The sequence below is a fragment of the Herpailurus yagouaroundi genome, unplaced genomic scaffold, assembly GCF_014898765.1.
Source record: "Herpailurus yagouaroundi ecotype Mexico unplaced genomic scaffold, PumYag 198, whole genome shotgun sequence".
NCBI lineage: Eukaryota > Metazoa > Chordata > Mammalia > Carnivora > Felidae > Herpailurus > Herpailurus yagouaroundi.
Window position 1 is genome coordinate 9,834,423 of NW_024412429.1, and position 16,092 is coordinate 9,850,514.

Below are 16,092 nucleotides of genomic sequence, written 5' to 3' on the forward strand. Positions count from 1 at the left end.
TACTCTTCTACCGAAGCCTCAGCATGACATCATTCCCTTATTCCCCCAGGTCCTCAGCCACCAGGGCATCACACCATTGTATGGCACCCTCTCCCTCTCCCATGCCACTTCCTCTAGAACTCTGGGGCATTCTGCATTGTAGGTTCTTTTCCTCATTGCCTCACGTCCTCCATTGCCAAAGTTTCTGTGCTAGGAGGGAAGGGAAGAAAAGGATGGGAAGGGAAAAATTAAAGAAAAAAATTTTAAGGTCTTATATTTGGCCATATATTTACTCTCTGGTGTTCTTCATTCTTTCTAGCAGATCTGGGCTTTCTTCTGGTATCATTTCCCCTCAGCTGGAAGAACATATCTTAGGATTTCCTGAAATACAGGTCTGCTTATGACAATTCTCCCAGCTTTTGTCTATCTGAAAATGGCTTGACTTCAGTTTTAAAAAATATTTGAGAATTCCAATTTGTTCTTTCACTTTCCACATTTTAATGTTTTTCTTCTTTTCTTTTCTTTTTTTTTTTTTTTTTTTTAATTTCTGAGACAGAGAGAGACAGAACATGGGCAGGGAAGGGGCAGAGAGAGAGGGAGACACAGAATCCGAAGCAGGCTCCAGGCTCTGAGCTGTCAGCACAGAGCCTGATGTGGGGCTTGAATTCACAGACTGTGAGATCATGACCTGAGCTGAAGTCGGATGCTTAACTGACTGAGCCACCCAGGCACCCCTCACTTTCCACATTTTAAAGATATATTTCTGTTGTCTTCTGGACTCCATTGTTTCTGATGATGTATGTAATGAGTATGTTGTTCCTCTGACTGCTTTTAACATTTTTTCTGTCTTTGGTTTCAGCATTTTGACTATAGTGTGCTTATGTATGGCTTTTCTTTGCATCTTTTCCACTTGGAGTTCCAAGAACTTCTTAGATCTGTGAGTTGATAACCTTCATCGGTTTTTGAAAAACTCAGCCATTCTCTCTTCAAATATTTCTTCTTCCCATTCTACTACCTCTTCTCCTTTACACATATGTTAAACCATATGAGGGGCACCTGGGTGGCTCAGTGGGTTAAGTGTTGGACTTCAGCTCAGGTCATGAACTGACAGCTCGTGAGTTCAAGCCCCACATCGGGCTCTGTGCTAACAGCTTGGAGCCTGGAGCCTGCTTCAGTTTCTGTCTCCCTCTGTCTCTGCCCCTCCCCCACTTGTGCTCTGTCTCTCTCTCTCTCTCTCAAAAAATAAATAAATGTTAGAAAAATTTAAACCATATGATTTTGTTTCATAGATTTGGGGGGGTTCTTGCCTTTTATCTTTTAAAAAAAATTTCTCTTAATATTTCAGCCTAGATACATTCTTTAAAAAATTTTTTTTTAGGGGCGCCTGGGTGGCACAGTCAGTTAAGCGTCGACTTCAGCCAGGTCCGTGAGTTCGAGCCCCGCGTCAGGCTCTGGGCTGATGGCTCAGAGCCTGGAGCCTGTTTCCGATTCTGTGTCTCCCTCTCTCTCTGCCCCTCCCCCGTTCATGCTCTGTCTCTCTCTGTTCCAAAAATAAATAAACGTTGAAAAAAAAAATTAAAAAAAAATTTTTTTTTTAGTTTATTTATCTTGAGAGAGACAGAGATAGCACGAATGGGAGAGGGGCAGAGAGCAAGGGAGAGAGAGAATCCTAAGCAGGCTCTGTGCTGCTAGCATTGAGCCTGATGCAGGGCTTGAACTCACGAAACTGCGAGATCACGACTTGAGCCAAAACCAAGAGTCGGTCACTTAACCGACTCAGCCTAGATACATTCCATTAACCTATTTTCAAGTTCATTGATCCTTTCTTCTGTTGTATACAGTTTTCTGGTAAGACCATTGAATTTTAATTTCTGATGTATTTTTAAAAATTATTTTTAGCTTTTCCATTTTATTTTTATAGTTTCTATCGTTTGATTGAATATCCCTATTTGTTCATGCATATCGCCCACCTTTTGTACTTGATCTTTTACCACATTTATCATAGTATGTTAGAGTTCTGTACCTGATAAGTCTAAGTCAGGCATCTCTATGTCAATTTCTGTTAATCATTTCTTCTCTTGACCATGAGTCACATTTTGCTTTTTGCATGTATCATGATTTTTATTGTATGATTCGTAGTATGAGCAAAAGAACAGTAGACACTGAAAAGACATTTAGTCCCAGAAAAGAGCATGCCACTTCTGACATGCCACTCACTGTTGGAAGAAGGGGAGACTGATTGAAAATAACCTATAGATGAGCTAGGTCTGGGCTTTTTTGCAGCTTTAGATTTCCCACAATCTTGATGTTTTGAGATTGGAATCAGGACTTTCCTTTTGATAGGGTTTGGAATCTGAGCACCAGTGACATTCCAGAAATCTCTTTGTTTTGCAACCCAGCCACCACGTCCATGAAATACAGATCTGTGTGCTTTATAGTTAAATAATAGCCTGGTTGGGGGCTACTAGACAGTTCTCTTTTTTTCTCAAGTCCTATTCCTAGCTTTCTGTTCTTGGAAGGTCTCTTTCCACTCTGCTGCCCTAGCCTCAATTTTCCAAAGCTACTATAGTGTACTTGGTAAGGCCAGAAATATACTAGAGGGTTTTCTTTTGCTCTATTGTTTTGTCCCCAGCCTTTGGACAGACACACCACAAGGTAAAAGTCCAGACAGTTTCAGTAGGATTTTTTTAGTTTATTTATTTATTTTGAGACAGAGAGAGAGAGCATGAGCAGGGGGAGGGGGAGGGGCAGGGATAGAGGGAGACAAAGAATCAACCCCAAGCAGGCTCTACACTGGCAATGCAGAGCCCAATGCAGGACTTGATCCCATGAACCGTGAGATCGTGACCTAAGCTGAAATCAAGAGTTGGACACTTAACTGACTGACCCACCTAGGAGCCCCTGTTGAGACAACCTCTTAACCCCATTCTCTGCCTCCAGTCCACATCCCTCCAGTTCATTTTCCAGACTCCTAACAATGGCCCATTTGACTCTTTAACAGATACCAGAAACACATCTATATCAGCACAAATAAAGGCAAATCATGAAATTATCTCACTTAAATATTTCTGTGGCTTCCATTGCCTCCTGGATGAAATTCAGACATTCTATCATAAAAACACAAGGTCCCACGGGATTTCCTCTCCTAAACACACCCTGCCTGTCCCCTAGTCTTACTAAATAGCTTACCACTCTTTGAGCATGACGCACATTTGCACACCTAATTCTTTCCCCATGTTGTTCTTTATGCTTGAAATCCCTCTCCTGTCCTGTTACCTGACAAGCTACTCATTTTTTAAGCTTCTGAGTGTCACTCCTTGGTGAAGTTTCAGGCAGAATTAGATGTCCCCATCTCTCTCACACAGCATGTTGTACATTTTTGGTATTTATCGTGTTGTCATTGTCTCTTTCCTGCACTGGAGTCCAAGCTCTGTGGCAGCAAGGACTTTATTTCTATCTCCTAAAGCCCTAATCAGTACCTAAAACAGTGCCTGTTTGTTAAACGATGAAATGAAGACACTCCAATCAGTGTGTTGTGAAACTAGTAGGGCTTAGACACTGCTGGTGTCACATTCAGGCAGAACCATCACTGGGGAAAGCATTTTTTTCTTTTAATAAATGGAAAGCAATTTTAGAAACATGTATCGAGACATATCATAAACTATAAATATTTAAACCCAGTGACTCTACATCTAAGAATCTTCCTTAAGGAAATGGTCTTAAATTTTTGTACAATCTATTCATCATTGTATTATTTGGACACTCAAAATCCTGGAGCCCACTTGCATTCCAGCAGGGAATGGCTAGAAATTGCTAAGTAAATAATGAGATAGGAAGATACACTGCAGTCATTAAAATCTATGATTTTTAAAATTTATTTAGTTATTTATTTAGAGAGAGAGCGCACCTGCAGTGTGAGGTGGGGAGGGGCAGAGAGAGAGGCAGAGACAGAATCCCAAGCAGGCTCGAGCTGTCAGCACAGAGTCCAATGCGGGGCTCGATCCCACTAATCGTGAGATCATGACCTGAGCCGAAATTAAAAGTCAGATGCTTAACCGACTGAGTCCCCCCTACCCCCCCGAGTTCTCCCAAATCCACGATTTTTAAAGGAAATAGTGGGCATGAAGATTAGTTTATAACAGCACTGGAGACACATTTGCATGCATACTCCAGTTCCAATGGTCCTCCAAGGGTTGCCCTGGGCCCTAGGTAAGACCAGGTCCGCTCCTGGAATTGTCTGGGACAGGCAGAGCCAGCAACTTAACTAGAGTGTAAATCAATATCCTTTAAGGGGACCTGGTGGTCAGAAGCCAGAAGGTAAAGTTGCTTAGTTTAAAAAGTCACAGTGCTGGGGCGCCTGGGTGGCTCAGTTGGTTAAGCGGCCGACTTCGGCTCGGGTCATCATCTCGCGGTCCATGAGTTCGAGCCCTGTGTTGGACTCTGTGCTGACAGCTCAGAGCCTGGAGCCTGTTTCAGATTCTGTGTCTCCCTCTCTCTGACCCTCCCCCATTCATGCTCTGTCTCTCTCTGTCTCAAAAATAAATAAGCGTTAAAAAGATTTTTTTTTAAAGTCACAGTGCAACCTTACAAAAAGAGATCAGTGGGGCGCCTGGCTGTCTCAGTTGGTAGAGCATGTGACTCTTGATCTCAGTGTTGTAAGTTTGAGTCTCACGTTGGGTATAGAGATTACTTAAAAATAAAATCTTTAAAAATAAAGCGGGGGTGGAGGGAGGGTGGAGTCAGTGGCTGCAAAGAAGTCAGAACGGGTGAAAACAGAAAGGAGAGTTCAGGCACTTGCTGTGAACATGGTCTTCTGAGGCCTTGAAGTTGAGAGGACTTAAAGCACAGGGTGAAGGCAGACAGCAATCAAATGACGTGATACGTGCATAATGGACAAAGGACCCAAATGCCACCCTCCAGTTAAAGGCAGAGAGGAAACTGTTCTGGACTATACCATCTGGTGAGATGGGTTTGAGACTAAGCCACGAAGGAACTCTCTTCAGGTCAGCGGCCTGATGATGGACTTGGGGGAGGAAGCAGTTTGGCAACCAGGAAGTGGGGTGAGGGGCAGGGGTGTTACAAGTTGGGACAGGAGCCTAAGTCAATGAGTTAAATATCAATTAAAAGAGCACGGGCAATGAGAAGACACGATGCAGAGAAAGCGTGGGAAATAGTTGGGCAGATTCCACGTCAAGGTGCAGGGTGTTTGAAGGCCAGTTTGGACACTAGTTTCTAGAATGTGGTCCATCTTCCCTAAATGCGTGGCCTGGGATATTTCACTGGGCCAGAGGATGTCCACAGAGCTGTAGACCACACCTGAGAAGATTTGCAGGAAGTACATCAAAATGCTAACTTTGGCTGGATTAGGGTGGTGAGGTTGTGGCAAATATTTTTATTTTCTTATTCTTGTTTATGATATATTGCTTTTAAAAGGGGGAAATTACCGTGTGCAAGTAAGAAATGAACATCTAATGACTCTAGATGCAGTGTCAGGGTACGTTCTGTCATAGAATTTGTATACAATTAGCAAAGGAAGCTGTTCGCTCGTCTGGCATGGCTGGAGGGGACTTGAAGGCACAAGTCAGTCACCTCGCTGTCCCGTTACGTGTCATCATTACTCTTCTGCACTGTGGGTTTCCAGGTCACTGCTTACAATTGTGAAGTCTTAGGGAAGAAAGGGCGCCTGTTTTTTCATCCAAAGGCACTGACCAGTAGCAAAGCCAGGTACCTGCCACCTTCTGCCAGGCCACACAAACGCACTGGACAGGGCAGTTCCCTGCTTCCCATCTGTAAAGTGAGGCATCTCAGGACTTATTTTGTGCTTCTTTTGCTAACATAACTTTGACCCTCTTTCTTGTGAAGTAACGAGCCTGGCATTATTTTGCTAAGGTGTCTTTGCTGCTCTGTGGACCAGATGACATTATAAAGTTTCTTCACAGTAACACCATACCCATATCACTCGTCTTTAATCCCTACGTTCCTTCCCAGTTTGGGGTGGCGGCAGAAGGGAGTTTCAAGTCACATGCATGAAAGCCAGTAGGTCGATTCACAGCCACATGACGCGTGCTGGGAAGACCGTCATTGGCCCCCTAATCTACTGTTCGTGTGGCCCCCCCAAGTCAATCTTCAAATCCTCTCCCTTGACCCAGACTGGCTCCTTGGCAGTTCTTCTCCAACATGAATGTGCAAAAGAATCATCTGGGAAACTCGCGAAGATGAGCTTTTGATTAAGTTTGGAGTGGGCTCCAAGGTGAGGTCAACACTGCTGGTCTGTGTGCCACCATTGTTTGATGAGGGCTCTAGGGCCTTCCAGCGCCCCAAGGCGGAGGCTGACACAAACTGGGGGATCTCAGCATACTTCCTCCAGTGGGGGTCTCTGCTTCTCCGTGTGCATTGTTGACTCTTGTCAGGACATCCTAAAACACTAGCTTAGCAGCTACCCAAATTTGGCTTTCTGGGGGAAGAAGAGGCCACTGCTGTGGTTAATCTGAGGCTCTAGCTTCATAAGGAGAGAAGGCGTAAGGGGAAGGAGAGGAAGCATTTTGTTAATCAGGTTGAGGTCACGGAGTCTGGGGGCTCCGGGAGTGTGAGGATTCTGAAGGGTGGCTTGCCTGGAGACTGCAAGACAGGAAAAGACCGAGCACTTCCTGTCCCTGAGGTGTCATTATTTTAAAATAAGCTCAACTAGCTGACTTCTTGTGCATTTGGAATTTGGAAGCCCTTCTATAAGGTTTCGCCACCTGACCATGTGTGGATCTCAAGATCAGCTGTTAGAACTAGTATTAAAAAGCTTGAAGAGCTAATGTGTCAAAAATTGCCTTTTTTCTTCCCAAGTATAAATGACACATGAGTGAATAATGGGATGGCGGGATGGAGTCACCAAACAGAATAAGCTTCTATTTTTTTTAATGTTTATTTTTGAGAGAGAGATAGAGCATGAGCAGGGGAGGAGCAGAGAGAGAGAGAGAGAGGGAGACACAAAATCCGAAGCAGGCTCCGAGCTGTCAGCACAGAGCCTGACATGGGGCTCTAACTCATGAACTGTGAGATCAGGACCTGAGCTGAAGTCGGATGCTCAACCAAGCCACCCAGGTGCCCTGCTTCTATTTTTCTAATGAGCTTTATTAAGTACCTTGTTGGACCTCATTCAGGCTTTAAGAAAACAAAAGTCATTAAGATCTACTATTTCCCCACATTATTCCTTCCTCATACTACCCCTCTGCATTAATCCTTTCTAAGGATGCAATTTAGAAAATGTGACCTATTAATTTTATCAGAATTAGAATCCCAAGTCTGTTTATCTTGCTGTGTTAATATTTTTGGCTGGTCTTGCTTAATTATCATTGAATTTTGTTCCTTTCTGTCTTCTGCCAGGCTTTTATTTTCATTTTAGAATTTCCAACATGAATATATAAATCAAAATATCAATTTAGCAGAGAGGAAGAGTACTGCTCATAAAACTTTACCTCTCATAAAATGTTAGATTAAATATGAAGTTCTAAATTATGTTGTATGAATATTTGTTTTCTTTTTTTAATATTTGTTCTTTCTTAAGAACACTTAACTTTGCCAAGTACTTGGGATTACACTTGGATATTACAATATTTGTGACTTTAAGATTTAATACTTATGAGACCCTTGCCAGGAACAAGCATGCAAGAGAATTCCATATATATATATTTTCTTAACTGTACAGCAAATAATCAAATAAGCAACCAACCGATAGGTCAATTAGCATATTTGTGCCCAGACTGTAATACAAAACAAGTTTGGATTTAGCTTTGGCAAGGGAGGGGTGTGTATATGTCATAAAACAATCAGTTTCAGAAACATGAGAATCAAATAACTCATAAGGATGAAGAGGAAATTAATAATAAATTCTTTGAAAGGGAAACTGCAATTTTGTTGCATTTAAACATTAGAAGACAAATTATGATATTCGTAACCGATCCCCATGGTCATAGTCTTTGCCTCATTAAAAATTTTTCTTTCATTTTTATTTCCCTACTAGTCACATATGTTAATTGTAGGAAAAACAGATAGACAATCATCTGTACTATCATCCAGGTGGAGTTTTGGTTTTGTTGTTTATAATTCCACAGTTTTCTTTGCATAGATACATACATTCATTCAAATTCAAGTATTCTTTCAATGAAATGTTAAGCACTCTGGTCATCAAAAACTGGGAACTTGTAGTTTTCTTTAGATTTAACCCATCCATCTGACACCGAAGGGAAATGAGACTTTTGAAGGAGAAGAGTGAAGATTTCATTATTTTTTATATTAATGGATTACATACCACTTAACATTTGACATTTTTTTAAGCTTATTTTGAGAGAAAGATAGCAAGCAAGGGATGGGCAGAGAGAGAGGGAGACAGAATCCCAAGCAGGCTCCACACCGCCAGCACAGAGCCCGATGTGGGGCTTAATCCGATCAACTGCAAGATCATGACCCAAGTTGAAGTCAAGAGTCAGACGCTTAACTGACTGAGCCACACAGGCTCCCCATCATTTGACATTTTAGAGAAATTTAAGCACTTTCTCTACTAGGACACTACCACAGACGCTGGTGCCAGCAAATGTTCCTTGCCAGAGTAATCCATGGGCTTCTCAGTCACAAAAGGAAGGGTGAATAATGTCAGCTATGATTGTGGAATAAAACAAGGTATGATAATGGAATGATAGTTTTTAAAAAATGTTTATTTATTTTTGAGAGAGAGAGCACAAGCTGAGGAGTGGCAGAGAGCAAGAGGGAGACACAGAATCAGAAGCAGGCTCCAGGCTCCCAGCTGTCAGTGCAGAGCCTGACGTGGAGCCTGAGCTCCCAAACTGTGAGATCATGACCTGAGCCGAAGTCAGACGCTTAACCGACTGAGCCACCCGGGTGCCCCTGGAATGATACTTCTTACTTTGGGATAATTTTTCATTCAAAAAGGATTTGAGTCTGTACCTCCTACTGACTCCAGAAATTAATTACAAATTTATTTATAGACACAAATCTTCAAAACTTAAGATTATGCTTTTACATTATGTACCCACAGTGACTAAGCACGTCTTCTCTGGTCTTAGAATAGAGCCAAACAAGAGGACAACCACTAACAACCACGAAAATGACAATGACCACTGTCTTTTGGTGACCGAATCTCAGTTCAGAGGGTTGCCTGATCAGGATAGGATGAGAACAAAGTAAGTGAATGTTCCCAAGGAACACCTGCAGGGAGGGAGAGCAACAGGATGGCCTTCATTTTATTTTTATCTACATAATGTGACTCCATGCCTCTGAAATTAGGGTATGTGCCCTCCTGGGAAGTACCCTGTCAGGTGCTAGAGAATACATGATGTCACGGGATAAACATAGCACATCCACCTCAGAACATCGATTTTTCTCAAAAGCTTGAGTTTTGAGGGGCATCTAGGTGACTCAGTTGGTTAAGCAACCGACTTCGGCTCAGGTCATGATCTCAGAGTTTGTGAGTTCAAGCCCAGCGTTGGGCTCTGTGCTGACATCGCAGAGCCTGTAGCCTGCCTCAGATTCTATGTCTCCCCCTCTCTCTACCCCTCCCCTGCTCACGCTCTGTGCCTCTCTGTCTCTCAATAATAAATAAACATTAAAAAATTAAAAAAAAAACAACTTGAATTTTGAGTGTTTGCATTTTTGTCCCAGGCACAGGCGATAACTGAAAGCTGCCCTCCATGTTGCTAAATGAGGACTAAATCTGTCTTAGTCTACATAACCTGAGCTTCTTATACAGTATCTGGCAGTTAGTAGGTGTGCAATAAATATTTGAATGAATGAAAAAGGCGTGGATATTAATTGGATTTATTGTACTTAATGTTTTTATATAGACAATTTGGTGAAGATAATACTTTTCAAAGCCCATGATTGTCAATCAGCTGGTTGTGGTGACCACCTCCTCTCTGGGCTGTCCACATCCATCTAGGTGGCTACCTGTTATGTTCCTTTTTTTTTTTTTTTTAAATGTTTTATTTATTTTTGAGAGAGAGACAGAGACAGAGTATGAGCTGGGCAGGGGCAGCAGAGACAGAGTATGAGCTGGGCAGGGGCAGGGAGAGAGGGAGACAGAATCCACAAAGCAGACTCCAGGCTCTGAGCTGTCAGCACGGAGCCCAATGCGGGGCTCGAACCCATGAACCACAGGCTCATGACCTGAGCTGAAGTTGGGACTCCCAACCGACTGAGCCACCAAGGCACCCCTGTTATGTTTCTACAATGCAACAGTTTTCCTGGCCACAGCTGGTTGGGCCAATGGGCCCTTCCTGGAAAATCAGGCAAGGGACCAAGAGATCTTAGCATCAATCTGGCAGGAATCTTGAACGGACAGATATGAACCTTACAGATGTGGGCCACCATGTTCTCTCTTGAATTTAAGAGTGAGAAGTAGAGAAAGTTGATCCTCGGCTGGAAGGAAGGAGGGTGTGTTGGAGAGAGGCCAGGAGGTCTTTGGTCTTAGCTTGTACATGAAGCTCAGCAGCTCCTTGTCCTTGGGTTTTTGTTTTTTTTAAAATCACACACTTAATAATAAATTCTTCCTCTTTTTTGCTTAATCTAACTGATGTGTGTTTCAGTTAATTAGAACTGAAAGAGATGGGGTGCCTGGGTGGCTCGGTCGGTTAAGTGTCTGACCCTTGATTTCAGCTCAGGTCATGATCTCATGGTTTGTGAGATTGGGTCCTGGGTCCGGCTCTGCACTAACAGCAGGTAGCCTGCTTGGGATTCTCTCCTTCCCTCCTCTCTCTGCCCCCCCCCGGCCCCCCCCCCCCCCCAATAAATAAATAAACATTAAGAAAAAAAAAAGAACTGAAAGAGGTAAGTTTATATGCTGGTGAGGAAACTTTCAAGTTGTTCAGTACTTATTATTATATCTATTATTATATATTAAATATATTAGGAATTTACCCCCAAATTTATTTATTTGAGAACCAGTGGAGGAGGGGCAAAAACAGAGGGGTACAGAGAATCCAAAGTGGGCTCCGAGCTGACAGCAAAGAGCCTGATGCAGGGCTCGAATTCATATACCGTGAGTGAGACATGACCTGAGCCAAAGCTGGACACTTAACCAACTTAGCCATCCAGGTTCCCTGCTTTAATGTGTTTTATAAGATTGACAGAAGACTCCATTCCATGTCCTAGGTGAAGTTCATCCAAATCTCTTGTGGATTCTCCATAACACTAAATGAATTCTGTTTACGTTTCTCTCATGGTCCTGCCTTTGCTGTTTTTCTAAGAAACTAAATTTCTCTTGACTTAACAAAATCACAATGTCCAAAGACCTTGTGTAGGTACAGATGTTTCTGAGAGTTTTAGGGAGATAGAGCAGTGACTATTACCATTACGTAAACAAGTTAGCACTGAATTTTCGACATCCCCTCAGAAAGACCCTGCCTGAGAACTGATCTATTGACATAGCTTAATAATTTGCTTCATTAAAAAAAATTCTGGGGCGCCTGGGTGGCTCAGTCGGTTGAGTGTCCGACTTCTGCTCGGGTCACGATCTTGCGGTTTGCGAGTTTGGGCCCTGTGTTGGGATCTGTGCTGACAGCTCAGAGCCTGGAGCCTGCCTCGGATTCTGGGTTTCCTTCTCTCTCTTCCCCTTCCCCGCTTGGTCTGTCTCAAAAATAAATAAACATTAAAAAAATTCTGCCACATGGTAAATACCAAATAAACAAAAGACTAAAACATCCTATGGTGAATTTATTAGGAGTGCTGCCATTACTTTCCTCCATCCAACTGAAGGATCTAAACGTAGCTAACTTCTGTCAGTAGTAAGATTCTGCAACTATTTGGGGAATCGGTTATTTAGTTAGTGGATTTTAATGAAAGCTGCTTCCTTGCTGGATAGGCTCAGCCATCTCCTTGGCAGTGTGAGGGAACAGGTATGCTGACAGATTAGCTTCCTGAAAACCAAGTAAGACCCCCAAACAAAACCTACTCAAAGTCTCTACTGCACACACAAGGCCAGGGGTTCTCAGCGCTGGCTGTGCATTAGAAACATCAGGAAAGCCTTTAACAAATGTTGATTTTTGGTTCCCATCCTAGAACAATTACATCTGAATACTGGGGGCTGAGGACAGGCATCGGTTTTCATTACGCTCCCATGTAATTCTACACTTGATCTTAGCCAAAAGGCCGAGAAGCGATTGGTCCCATGTAATTCTAATGTGTTCAAGAACTCAGAAGAAAAACTTTCCTCTGAAATAGAAATGCTACTTCATATTTTTAATAAAATATCATGAAAGTAAAAAAGCAAGTGTCAAAGCAGTGTGATCTCACTGGGACAGGGGAGTGGGGACTGTTCTTATATTTTTAGAAAAGGTCTGAAGAGCATCATCAAATTTTAATCAGGGCTCTTCCTGAGTGGTGGGATTATGGATGGATTATATTTTCTTTTTTTGCCTCCCTTTCCAATCTACCTGAGAGGACTGTGTATTGCTGGTAAAAAAAAAAAAAAAAAAAGATAACTTCAATTAAAAATAAAGAAGATACCAGTGGACCTTGTCTTCATTAAACAAAAACAGGCTGTGACAAGATTAAAGAGAGCAATGTAACCAAAAACACAGCAACCAAGATAAAGTCCAAGTTGGAAGAAGTAAGAAGCAGCTTTTCATTAAAATCACGTTTAGTGACAAATTTGAAAAGCATTCCTGGAACACAGAAAAAAAAAGCAATGAAATGATGACAAAACATAGAAGTGTTAATCACAAAGAATTACCCAATGAATAGGCCAACAGAGGCATGAAAGTTGTCACAGAAAATTCGTTCATTAAGAACCCTCCTCAAAGCTAAATACACAAAGCACCTGAATTCTGAGAGATGAGGAAGATTCACATATGCCAGGCAAAATATACAAGGGACACACTCTGGTCAAGTTTTAAAATTTCAAGGAAATAAACAATATAGAGGAACAGAGAAAAGGGACAGAGTGATTACAAACGAGAGACAGCTAGAAAAAGAACAGTAAGGAAAGAAACTGGAGAAAGGAGTTGAGAGAAACCCACAAGTTTCAGGTAGAAAAGCCATTCAAAAGAATAAAATCCAAACTGGACTCGGTAAATATCTGAAGCCGATGAGAAAAATGGTCCATTTGATGGAAATGGATTATGACCCAGGAATTCTACACAAGACTAATCATCAAACACAAAGGCAAAGAGGAATGGCCTAGAAAGAGGACTTCAACCATTTCCACTGTGACCTCAGTCTGTACTTGCTCAATTGATGAAGTTCTTATCTCCAGCTTATCTCTTAGCTCAGACGAAGCTGAGCTTGGTGGGCAAAGCATCCTGGGATGGGAACTGAAAAGACCCCCTCCCCCAAGCAATAGGGAGGGGAGGGCCCTGATGCCACCAAGACCACACGTGCCTGACTCCAAGACAGTGATGGACCTGACCTTTACTGCCCACCGACCTTTGTCCCACATTTTCTTTACATGAACCCAGAAGTATTTTCAGCACTTTAGAGTCAGACCTTGACATGTTAGTCGGCGTCTTCCCGGTGTTAGCGCCAGTGAAATAAAGCCACCATTTGTCTCTCTGTCGATTTTTGCCAGCAGCCGAATCTGGTTTGGGACCCTCGGAGCCAGGTGCTCTCCCACCCTTAGGCCCCAGGTCCAGCCTCAGGGAAACGAACTGTCTGGATATTTCCCAACAAAGTTCAAGCTGTTCAAGAGACAGCTTCAAGATCAGTAAAGGTAGTGGGCCCCCACTAGGCTATCTACCCTGAGCTCCTTTTCTAAGAATTTCCCTCCTCCCCCATCTGTTGCTTATGCAACACTTTAAAAAAAAAAAAATGTCGGTAGAGGGGGTGGGCGCCGAAATGTGTCCCTGCCCCCTCATTGTGCTCTTCTAGATTCTAAGTAACTAAACCTCAGAATCCTCTGCTTTACTTATGTTAACTTACAACCATCCAAACCAGTTTTTGAGCACAGGTGTTCAGGTTTTCGGAGAGAAACTCAATGACCTGTCCGAGATCCCCGAGCTAGCAAGCAGGGAGCAGACATCGGACTCTGGGCAGTCTCTTAATCACTTTCCTAGAGTGAGAATAATGTATTTAGAAAGCTTATTCAGGGGCGCTGAGGTGGCTCAGTCAGTTGAGTGTCAGACTCGCTTTCGATTCGGGTCATGATCTCCTGGTTCTTGAAATGGAGCCCCTGCTCTGTCAAGCTCTGTGCTGATGGCATGAAGCCTGCCTGGGATTCTCCCTCCCTCTCTCTGTGCCCCTCTCCTGCTTGTAGTCTCTCTTCCTCTTGCTCTTTCTCTCAAAATAAATAAAGTTAAAAAGAAAGGAAAAAGCTTATTCAGTAATCTCACCAACAGACCTTTCAGTGTTCTTTGCTGCAAAGGAGAGCTACGTACACTTGAGAATGTTTATTGACTACATTTGCAAATGCTTGTTTTTCATCTCTATATCTTCCTCCTATCTCTTAAGGCAGGAAAAAGTTAAGAGAATGAGTTAAATCAGAAGGAATCATGTCAGAGTTTTTAGTTTCTTTAGAGGTGAGGTTTATTACTCTACAAAATACACTATTTTCCATCTTTTCAGAAAATAGTAAAATTATGCCAGATCACCTGTTACGGCTCATGTTAAGAGCAGTACAATCATTAATAATTTTGATTACCACTTATAGTGTCTATCAGCAATAAAGGGGAATAGTCTTTATTGTCTATTATCAGTACTGTTCAGTAACTGTTCACTTAAAACTGATTCCTCGATATACATTTTTTACAATAATTGGGATGCATACTTAGGATGCCTGAAATTTTAAATAATCACACTAAATTTTACAAGGAAATAAGCGTTCAAGGAATTAAGAAGTTTTGAGACGCCTGGGTGGCTCAGTCGGGTAAGTATCTGACTCGACGGACTCAGGTCACCATCTCACAGTTGTGTCAGGTGCTGTCCTGGGTTTGGAGCCTGTTTAGGATTGTCCCTCCCCCACTCACGTGCATGCACATGCACATTCTCTCTAAAAAAATTTTTTTTGACCTGATACAGTGTTTAAGAAAAAAACCCCTTATCAAGAAGTATAGGGGCGCCTGTGTGGCTCAGAAGGTTAAGTGTTGGATTCTTGATTTTGGCTCAGGTCATGATCCTGGGTCATGGGATCAAGCCCTATGTCAGGCTCCATGCTGAGCATGGAGCCTACTTAAAGATTCTCTAAAAAAAAAAAGAAGAAAAGAAAGAAAAAAAAGTATCACTCTAAATATTACAATTTTAGTACATGGATATTTATGACTGGTCACCTAACTTCGATCCATTAAAATGACTCCTTTTTGCAGTTAAGAAAATGTAAGTGAATACTACCTTTTCACAATATATAGGACTTTATTTTTAAAAGACAGTAGTCAATTTCACCACCAAGCAACCTGCATCTTGTTCTGGACATCTAAGGCATGACAAATCAGGGGTGCCTGGGTGGCTCAGTTAAACGTCCAACTTCAGCTCAGGTCATAATCTCACACCTTGTGAGTTCAAGCCCCGCATGGGGCTCTGTGCTGACAGCTGACAGACGTCCCATTCTATATTCTGTGTCTCCTTTGCTCTCTGCTCCACCCCCGCTCATTCTCTTTCTCGCTCTCAAAAATAAACATTAGAAAAAAAAAGTATTAAAGTGTGCCAAATCAAATAAGGTTAACCAGATGCCAAGGAGAGTTTATGTAAAATGTCACTTCTCTCGTAGTTGGACAAGTCAACTAAACAGCTGCATGTAGGGTTCCTAGTTCACAATGTCCCCTTTTCCTTACTGCAGTGTCCAGGGACAGATATTTAGCACTTGCCCCAATACTTTTGAATGAAATAAAAACTTTCCTTCCCGTAACACTCTTTGCAATCAATCATTATCCAATGTAATTTGTTCCACACCTTTTAAACTGGGATTCTAAGAAAAGTTTTCTCAAGGTTTCATGTTCCTATTAAGAGGTACTAGATGACAAATGCCTGAGATCTACATGACTTAAATATGCCTGAAATACAAGATTCAATAACATTACAGTACAGCTGGAAACTCTAAAGAAATGTATTTTCTACTCAATAAGTTTTAGAACCAGACGTACCAATAACGCCACAAAATTGTTTGCATTTTTATATGAGAATCCA